Source organism: Hoplias malabaricus, unplaced genomic scaffold (genome assembly GCF_029633855.1).
Source record: "Hoplias malabaricus isolate fHopMal1 unplaced genomic scaffold, fHopMal1.hap1 scaffold_235, whole genome shotgun sequence".
NCBI classification, from domain to species: Eukaryota; Metazoa; Chordata; class Actinopteri; order Characiformes; family Erythrinidae; genus Hoplias; species Hoplias malabaricus.
The window spans coordinates 25,001-35,000 of record NW_027101006.1 but is presented as its reverse complement, the minus strand read 5'-3'; positions in this window follow the sequence as shown (position 1 = coordinate 35,000).

The following is a 10,000-nucleotide window of genomic DNA, read 5'->3' as shown; positions in this document are numbered from 1 at the left end:
GACTCTGAGCCGAGTGTAGTCAATTCACAAAAAACATTATAAGAACGCAGTACCAAAGCATGGCTCAATGTTGCATGTAGGTATTTGAGTATACACTAAGTAGGCTACAAGCTTATTGTTTTTAGTCCAATACACTTTATAAACTTGAATTCCTCTGTTTTTTTTTTTTTTCATTTGTTTTAAATTATGCTCTAAACGTGTTGGATTCCCGTGTTGACACGTAGGGTATAATTTCGCGTTAACACGTTAAGTTTGTGTATTTCGTGAATCATGATGCTTTACTGCCACCAACTGGTGTATGGCGTTATTGCTGAAACAACATAAAGCCTTAACTTAAGAAAGCCACTCAACATCCCAATCCACATATGGTATATTGCCATCGGACGGGACCAGAGCGCTAGCGCGCGGCGCCCGTTAAATGATTTTTGCCGAGCCCGAGAGCGGGTCCAGTGCGCTCAGGGGAACACGCCACGAAGTTCCGCGCCCTCGCTGAGTCTCTACTCCTCACGTGGAAAGAGATATGAATAATCAAAGTTTGGGCCTTTTATCCGCAATTTTTCATCAGTCCACCAGGTGGCACATGGAATGTCCCAACACATGTATATTATATTGGGTTTGGGATGGGGTATTTCCGGCCTCCGAATATATTGGAAGTGGGATGGTTGTCCAATTGCTGTCAAATATATTGGAAGTGGGATGGTTGTCCAATTGTAATATATTCTGATGGTGTCAAATACATTGGAAGAGGGATGGTTGTCCAATGGCAATATATTCTGATGGTGTCAAATATATTGGAAGTGGGATGGTTGTCCTGATGGTGTCTAATATATTGGAAGTGGGATGGTTGTCCAATTGCAATATATTCTGATGGTGTCAAATATATTGGAAGAGGGATGGTTGTCCAATTGCAATATATTCTGATGGTGTCAAATATATTGGAAGTGGGATGGTTGTCCTGATGGTGTCTAATATATTGGAAGTGGGATGGTTGTCCAATTGCAATATATTCTGATGGTGTCAAATATATTGGAAGTGGGATGGTTGTCCAATTCCCATACATCCTGATGGTGTCAAATATATTGGAAGAGGGATGGTTGTCCAATTGCAATATATTCTGATGGTGTCAAATATATTGGAAGTGGGATGGTTGTCCTGATGGTGTCTAATATATTGGAAGTGGGATGGTTGTCCAATTGCAATATATTCTGATGGTGTCAAATATATTGGAAGTGGGATGGTTATCCTGATGGTGTCTAATATATTGGAAGTGGGATGGTTGTCCAATTGCAATATATTCTGATGGTGTCAAATATATTGGAAGTGGGATGGTTGTCCAATTCCCATACATCCTGATGGTGTCAAATATATTGGAAGTGGGATAGTTGTCCAATTCCCCTATATCCTGATGGTGTCAAATATATTGGAAATGAGATGGTTGTCCAATTACCATACATCCTTATGGCTTCAAATATATTGTAAGTGGGATGCTTGTTCAATTACCATATATATTGTGTCAAATATGTTCAAAGTGGGATGGTGTCCCATCACTACATATTGTCATCAGAGCACGTTTTAGGAAAACATAATTGTAATGTCTAAAAATACATTTAGCCATATATCCCATGACTCCCTGATCTCATATCTGTCTTTGGAGTTGTAAAATTCTACTGTCCAAAATCCATATATTTTTTTTGACTTGAATATATTGGAAGTAGGATTATCAGATCTCAGCTTCAGAACAACATAAGAGGTTTTTACAAACGGGTCTATCTTTGTCTGGGTCTATCTTACTCAGCGTGTGAGTTTGGAGAAGATTGGAGAGAATAAATATTTTCACTCAAAAAAACTAAAAGGGGTCCCCCTATGAGTTGTTTTTAAGTGAAAAAATTTATGTCCTCCAATCATCTCCAAACTCACACCCTGAGTTGATGACACTCAGACTTAGACGAAACTGGTCTTACTTTGAAGATATTTCACTCCTAAGCCAAGATCTGATAATCCAACTTCCAATATATTCCAGTCAAAAAAATATATGGGTTTTTGACAGTAGAATTTTACACTTCTAATTACAGAAAAAGGATCAGAGGGACTTGGGCTGTATGGAAACATGTATTTTTTTTAACTATATAAAATGTTTTCCCAAAATGTATAAGTCTTTACTTTAACCATCCCAATTGCAATATATTTGACACAAGTGTTATATATTATATTTAAGCAGTACATTTCTTCGTAGATGTCTTTCAGTAACTGTAAAACATTTATTTTAATTATTTGTAATTTGCTAAGACACATGGAAGACCTTTACATCCCGAGGTAGTGATAGCTTACAACCTGGTCTCACACCTACTTGTGATATAGTCACATATATAGGAGACTGCAATTCATGCTGAAAATATGCGATATGTCACGAATTGCAGATTACTATATCACGAGTAGGTGTGAGACCGGGCTGTAGCTTAACATTACTGGCTGATGTAACTTTGCTAACTGACAAAGCGACACATTTATGTTATGATTAAAACCAATATTTAACAAAAAATATATTCATTAAACACATGAAAAGTGTTGTATTCTAATCAAATGATATTTAAACTCCCGCACGAGTTATGCACAGGGGCCGTGTCTTCATTAATTCAGACTTATTATCCTGGATTTAAGTCCTTTATAGAGTATTTAGTTATTTTTTATAACGTCTCTTCCTTACACATGTAAACAATCGTACACACACAAAAATGCGTGTATTTGTATAACTAAAAATGTGAGTCTGTAAACAAGTTTTAGTCCCCACACCGAGATTATATCCATCTACACACAGACAAAGAGAGAGTCCACCAGTTTCGCTACACTACACTTTGTTTGGGTTTTTATGTACTGTTTCTAATTCTATATTTTTGTTGTGATATCAGTTATAATTGAATATGTATTTTGTCTTGTTCACCAGTGATATTTTTCAGTTACTGTAGTTAAAACAGCATTTAACTAATCCTTACATATTCATGATAGGATTTACATCACACACTGTAGCTGACACGAAACATAAATCCTTTGTGAACGTAGTCCCTACGTTTCATCTGAATTATTCATAACATAGTGAGCGAAGCACTGACCTATGGCTACGTTGAGCCCTACGTGAGCAGTGTGAAGACAGCAATATTAGTAAGCTGATCCCCATAGCAACTGGAAGTTAATTTTTCACAATAAAAAACCTCTGGTGTTTAGTACCTTAAAATTTGTAAACATGCATATTATTATATAACTTCATTCATAACATGCTCTAAAGCTTTTCATAATTGTATATCAAACAAACATCACTATTCTCTCACACTATGTGTGTGACACATACTGAGATTTGACATTGATAAATTATGTGCATTCTTTTAATAGCATACTGCTAAACAATACAGTGTCAATACAAACCCATGGTGAAATTAACTTTCCAGATCCTCCTCTTTCTGTAAACGTATTGTATGTTTAACGATACATTAAGTTACTCATGTTTTATTTAATTATGTGTATCTACTTCTATATATAAATTAAGAGAGGATAAATCTCCTTCAAAATGAAATTGAACAAAAAATTCTGAATTAAAAAAGGGCTTTTTCAGCAGTTCAGTGGTGGTTGAAGTGAGGGGTTTATATATATATATATATGTGTGTGTGTGTGTGTGTGCTTTTAAACGTATTTATATATGTATAATGTTAATACAAAATCTCATAAAAAACATGGTCAAATCCAATACGCTTAGAGACCAACGACATTCCATACACCTGGACTCCCATGACTACTGACGAAGAACACTCAGAAAAGTGACACTGAGCCTGCTGTGGGCCAACGCTGTTTTCTGACTGTGACTCTGAGCCGAGTGTAGTCAATTCACAAAAAACATTATAAGAACGCAGTACCAAAGCATGGCTCAATTTTGCATGTAGGTATTTGAGTATACACTAAGTAGGCTACAAGCTTATTGTTTTTAGTCCAATACACTTTATAAACTTGAATTCCTCTGTTTTTTTTTCATTTGTTTTAAATTATGCTCTAAACGTGTTGGATTCTCCGTGTTGACACGTAGCGTATAATTTCGTGTTAACACGTTAAGGTATTGACGCGTTATGAACGTGTTAACACGTTAAGTTTGTGTATTTCGTGAATCATGATGCTTTACTGCCACCAACTGGTGTATGGCGTTATTGCTGAAACAACATAAAGCCTTAACTTACCAAATAACGGAAACAATTCCAGTGTTTAATGTTCTGAACAATGTTTATGAGATTTTGTATAAACATTATACAAACATAATATTTATATAAACATAAATACGTTTAAAAGCGCACACAAACATATATATATATATACCCCTCACTTCAACCACCACTGAATTTACTGCTGAAAAAAGCCCTTTTTTAATTCAGATTTTTTTGTTCAATATAATTTTGAAGGAGATTTATCCTATCTTAACATATATAAGTATGTGGCCACAAATGGGTCCACAATTCCATTTAGACCTAACAGGTGGTGGTGGGGTCTTAGTTCCGAAAAGCCATTTAGTGGACAAAATAGCAGTTGCTTACCTCTTCGTAGTACCACACCATCCCAATCCACATATATGATACGCCGCTTGGTGGACCTTATCGGCCTAGCGCGCGGCGCCCCCTAGACGATTTACTTTGCAGAGCCCGGGGTCGGGTCCTGGGCACACGTGGTGAGAGCTAAAAATCCTCAAAGTTTGGGCCTTTTACCCGCACTTTTGCATCAATCCACCAGGTGGCTCCCGGAACGTCCCGATTCCAATATATTCCATTACAGGCAAATATATTGGGATTGGGATGGCGTATATATTTATCATTCGTTGAAGTGTTTTGTAATGTTTTTAATACTTTTAACATGCCCAACATCCATAGACATTAACATTTTTAAAGTGTTGGCTACTTTGATAAGGCAACACAAACGTCCTTTCACAAAGTTTCCAACTATCTTTGATATATTTATAATGCCAGTAAACCGACAAACACGTAACCACAGTGAGCCAGCCTGTCCTTCTGAAACTCTTGTCCGAACGCCTTACTTTCAAATTTTCAAGTTAGCTAATGTTACTGCTGCATTACTTAAGGTGGAAGCGAAAAATTTAAAAGCTTCTGAGCGAACACCAGTCAGAATGTCAACACTAGAACTATCAGGATTTTCATATACCCCCTTTTTCTACCAGAGGCTGCCAAATGGCAGTGCTGGGGTAATTTGCAACCCATTAGGCCACCTTTTGTTATGTACATTAAGCCACTACTAGGTGCTAAAACGGGGGGATGGGTGATAGTGTGAACTGTGTTGACTGACAAAGCTCTGAGAGTCACAGCAGGCACAGACTTTCAGGAGTTTAGTTTAGGGCAACAGTCTCAACAAATAAAAAATATTTTGGTACTTTGGCAGTTTTCTCAGCTGCTGATAATTATTATTATAATCTTTCAAAAATATAATGAAATAATACTTGTTTATTTAGAATACACACAATAAAGAATTATTTAAGCTTTTTAGTTTATATTTGTTGATCTAATGCAGTATTATTTGATGTGAAACCTACAAAAACCTTGAGAAATATAAATAAAAAAATCAGTTAAGTAAAAATTGCTCAAAAATAGTATTTAAGTTTAATTTGAGTCATATTTACTTGTCAAGAAAAACACTTTGCCAATGGGGTGAGATATTTTGACTTAAAACAAGAAAAAATGTTTTTTAAGGTTACAACATATCAGAGCTATTTTGACTAATCAATATGCCACTTTTTGCACTGTGAAAACAATCCTACATTAGTACAAAGGAGGCAGTTTTTCAAAAGGCAAATTTACTTAAAATCTGAACTTTAGCTATTTTGACAAATCATCAGTGAGAAAACAATCCAAAATTAGTACAAAGGAGGCAGACTTGAGGTGTTTTGGAATTATAGTTCAAATAATGTCTTTGTGTGAGTTTTAGAGAAAGATGACTGCAGACACTGGAAAACTTGTTAATAAAGTGCATAAACTTTATATAATAAACTGCACCAAAGTAAATAGCCTATCTGGCTACATGCTGAGTGAAATAAAATAGAATAAACCTTTCTCACTATAGTACAATATTACAAATATACACGATGGAGGTAACTGAGATGGGTGTGTCAGTGTCAGTCAGGGTGTGTATTCCCTGCCACATACGCCGAGGGTCAGAGGAGGTAAAGTGCTCCTCAATCCAGAGTTTGTAGCAGTGCTTGGCTATAGCTGTTAGTCTCTTCATATTGCCAGGAACTCCAGTGGGCGGTACAAAGGACGCTTGTACCCTGAGCGCTTCTATGCTGAGGGATGCCATGCCAAGAAATCTCGGACCACCAGTCTTGTTTTTTGCCCTTCTTTTGTATGCATTAGGTTTCTCCATTTATGTGCATCTGCTTTTCTTTTTTCTGTAAATCAGGACCGGCGTTTGTAGCAGTGCTTGGCTATAGCTATTCCTCTCCTCAGGTTAGCTCTGGCCAAGCTGTATGCTTCCCGGCGTCCTGATCTGAAGGCAGCATCTCTGGCTTTGAGCAATGTGCGAACCTCTCTGTTTATCCAGGGCATTTGAATAGGGAATGTTAATTGTTATGGCAAACTTAAATTTAATGATTAAGTATCACCAGGAAGAAAGATCGATGCTCAAAGAATTCTTTGAGGAGAAGAGAGGAATAAGACAGACAGTCAAAGTCAGTCCACACAGTTGTTGATGTGTTTCAGGACAGAGTTAGTGTAGGTGTCCAAGTGGATGTGTGAGCCTGTGGAGGCTCGGGCAGCATACTCACTCCAGTCGGTGTGCTGGAACTGTTGCTGAAGGAAGGAGTCAGCCCCATCCATCCAGAACTTTACAGTTCTGGTTGAAGGCTTAATCCTCTGCATGACTGGAGTGTATTTGGGAAGCAGGAACAAAGAAAGATGATTGGAAAGTCCAAGATGGGGGTGGGGTGTTGTTTTGAAGCTGGTTAAAGTCGAACCAATGCTGAATCCGGTGTTTGTGCAGTGAATGTTAATTTCCAAAAGTGTCTGTCTGTCGTAACTGTAGTTCGCAAGAGTTATTTGCGCAAGAAAACTGGAGATAGCTAAGTACAGAAGTATAACATCACTAAAACCGGTAAGACGCTGAGCCTCGCAGTGTGATCGTGACGCCATCTTGGTCCTGGGAGACCAAGGACCATTTCCTATGGATATCAAGGTCCCAGAATCTGGAGGAAGAGAGGAGAGGCACGGAATCCACATTGCTCGAGGTACCCTGTAAAGTTTCCACAGTAAGTGGCGGTTTGGGGTACCATGTCATCTGCTGGTGTGGGTCCACTGTATTTTCTGAGGTCCAAGGTCAACGCAGCCGCCTACCAGGGAGATTTAGATTACTTTATGCTTCCTTATGCTTCCAAGCGGGGTGGGTTAGTGCAGTGTGTAGTGCTGTTGAGAGCGAAGACACCCGCAAGTTCCACAGCACAAGCTCTTAGCACACGGCCAGGTACACCATCAGGGCCAGCTGCCTTCCGTGCATTCACTCTGCTCAGCATGCGACTGACGTCCGAAGTGGAAAGTACAAGTGGGTTGTCGTCGGTGGAGGATCGTTTATTGAAGATATCAATATCATCTGGTCGAAACGAGTGTAAAAGTTGTTCAGCTCATCAGGGAGTGAAGCACTGTTGGTACATGGAACAAAGCTAGTTGGTTTATAGTCAGTCAGGGTGTGTATTCCCTACCACATACGCCGAGGGTCAGAGGAGGTAAAGTGCTCCTCAATCCGGCGTTTGTAGCAGTGCTTGGATATAGCTATTAGTCTCTTCATATTGCCAGGAAATCCAGTGGGCGGTACAAAGGACGCTCGTACCCTGAGCGCTTCTATGCTGAGGGATGCCATGGTAAGAAATCTCAGACCACCAGTCTTGTTTTTTGCCCTTCTTTTGTACGCATTAGGTTTTTCCATTTATGTGCATCTGCTTTTGTTTTTTTTGTGAATCAGGACCGGCGTTTGTAGCAGTGCTTGGCTATAGCTATTCCTCTCCTCAGGTTAGCTCTGACCAAGCTGTATGCTTCCCGGCGTCCTGATCTGAAGGCAGCATCTCTGGCTTTGAGCAGAGTGCGAACCTCTCTGTTCATCCAGGGCTTCTGATTAGGGAATGTTAATTATTATGGCAAACTTAAAATTAATGATTAAGTATCACCAGGAAGGAAGATTGACGCTCAAAGAATTCTTTGAGGAGAAGAGAGGAATAAGACAGACAGTCAAAGATTGCGTGAATCCGGTGTTTGTGCAGTGAATGTTAATTTCCAAAAGAGTCTGTCTCTTGTAGCTGTAGTTCGCAAGAGTTATTTGCGCAAGAAAACTGGAGATAGCTAAGTACAGAAGTATAACATCACTAAAACTGGTAAGACGCTGAGCCTCGCAGTGTGATCGCGATGCCATCTTGGTCCTGGGAGACCAAGGACCATTTCCTATAGAAATCAAGGTCCCAGAATCTGGAGGAAGAGAGGAGAGGCACGGAATCCACATTGCTCGAGGTACCCTGTAAAGTTTCCACAGTCAGTGGCGGTTTGGGGTCCCATGTCATCTGCTGGTGTGGGTCCACTGTATTTTCTGAGGTCCAAGGTCAACGCAGCCGCCTACCAGGGAGATTTAGATTACTTTATGCTTCCAAGCGAGGTGGGTTAGTGCAGTGTGTAGTGCTGTTGAGATAGCGTCCTCGGTGGATCTGTTGCAACGATAAGCAAACTGGTGTGGGTCCAGCGTAGCAGGCAGGCAGGATTTCAAGTGAGAAAGAACTAGTCTTTTAAAGCACTTGGAAATTATTGGGGTGAGTGCTACAGGTCGAAAGTCATTAAAGTCTGAAGCAGTAGAATGCTTAGGCACAGGCACAATAATGGCTGACTTAAAGATAGATGGTACAGCTGCCTGGGCAAGCGAAACATTAAAGATGTGAGCGAAGACACCCGCAAGTTCCACAGCACAAGCTCTTAGCACACGGCCAGGTACACCATCAGGGCAAGCTGCCTTCTGTGCATTCACTCTGCTCAGCATGTGACTGACGTCCGAATTGGAAAGTACAAGTGGGTTGTCGTCGGTGGAGGATCGTTTATTGAAGATATCAATATCATCTGGTCGAAACGAGCGTAGAAGTTGTTCAGCTCATCAGGGAGTGAAGCACTGTTGGTAGATGGAACAAAGCTAGTTGGTTTATAGTCAGTCAGGGTGTGTATTCCCTGCCACATACGCCGAGGGTCAGAGGAGGTAAAGTGCTCCTCAATCCGTCGTTTGTAGCAGTGCTTGGCTATGGCTATTAGTCTCTTCATATTGCCAGGGACTCCAGTGGGCGGTACAGAGGACGCTTGTACCCTGAGCGCTTGTTGATGCATTTCAGGACAGAGTTAGTGTAGGTGTCCAAGTGGATGTGTGAGCCTGTGCAGGCTCGGGCAGCATACTCACTCCAGTCGGTGTGCTGGAACTGTTGCTGAAGGAAGGAGTCAGCCCCATCCATCCAGAACTTTACAGTTCTGGTTGAAGGCTTAATCCTCTGCATGACTGGAGTGTATTTGGGAAGCAGGAACAAAGAAAGATGATCGGAAAGTCCAAGATGGGGGAGGGGTGTTGTTTTGAAGCTGGTTAAAGTCCAACCGATGCTGAATCCGGTGTTTGTGCAGTGAATGTTAATTTCCAAAAGTGTCTGTCTGTCGTAACTGTAGTTCGCAAGAGTTATTTGCGCAAGAAAACTGGAGATAGCTAAGTACAGAAGTATAACATCACTAAAACCGGTAAGACGCTGAGCCTCGCAGTGTGATCGCGATGCCATCTTGGTCCTGGAAGACCAAGGACCATTTCCTATAGAAATCAAGGTCCCAGAATCTGGAGGAAGAGAGGAGAGGCACGGAATCCACATTGTTCGAGCTACCCTGTAAAGTTTCCACAGTCAGTGGCGGTTTGGTGTCCCATGTCATCTGCTGGTGTGGGTCCACTTTATTTTCTGAGGTCCAAGGTCAAC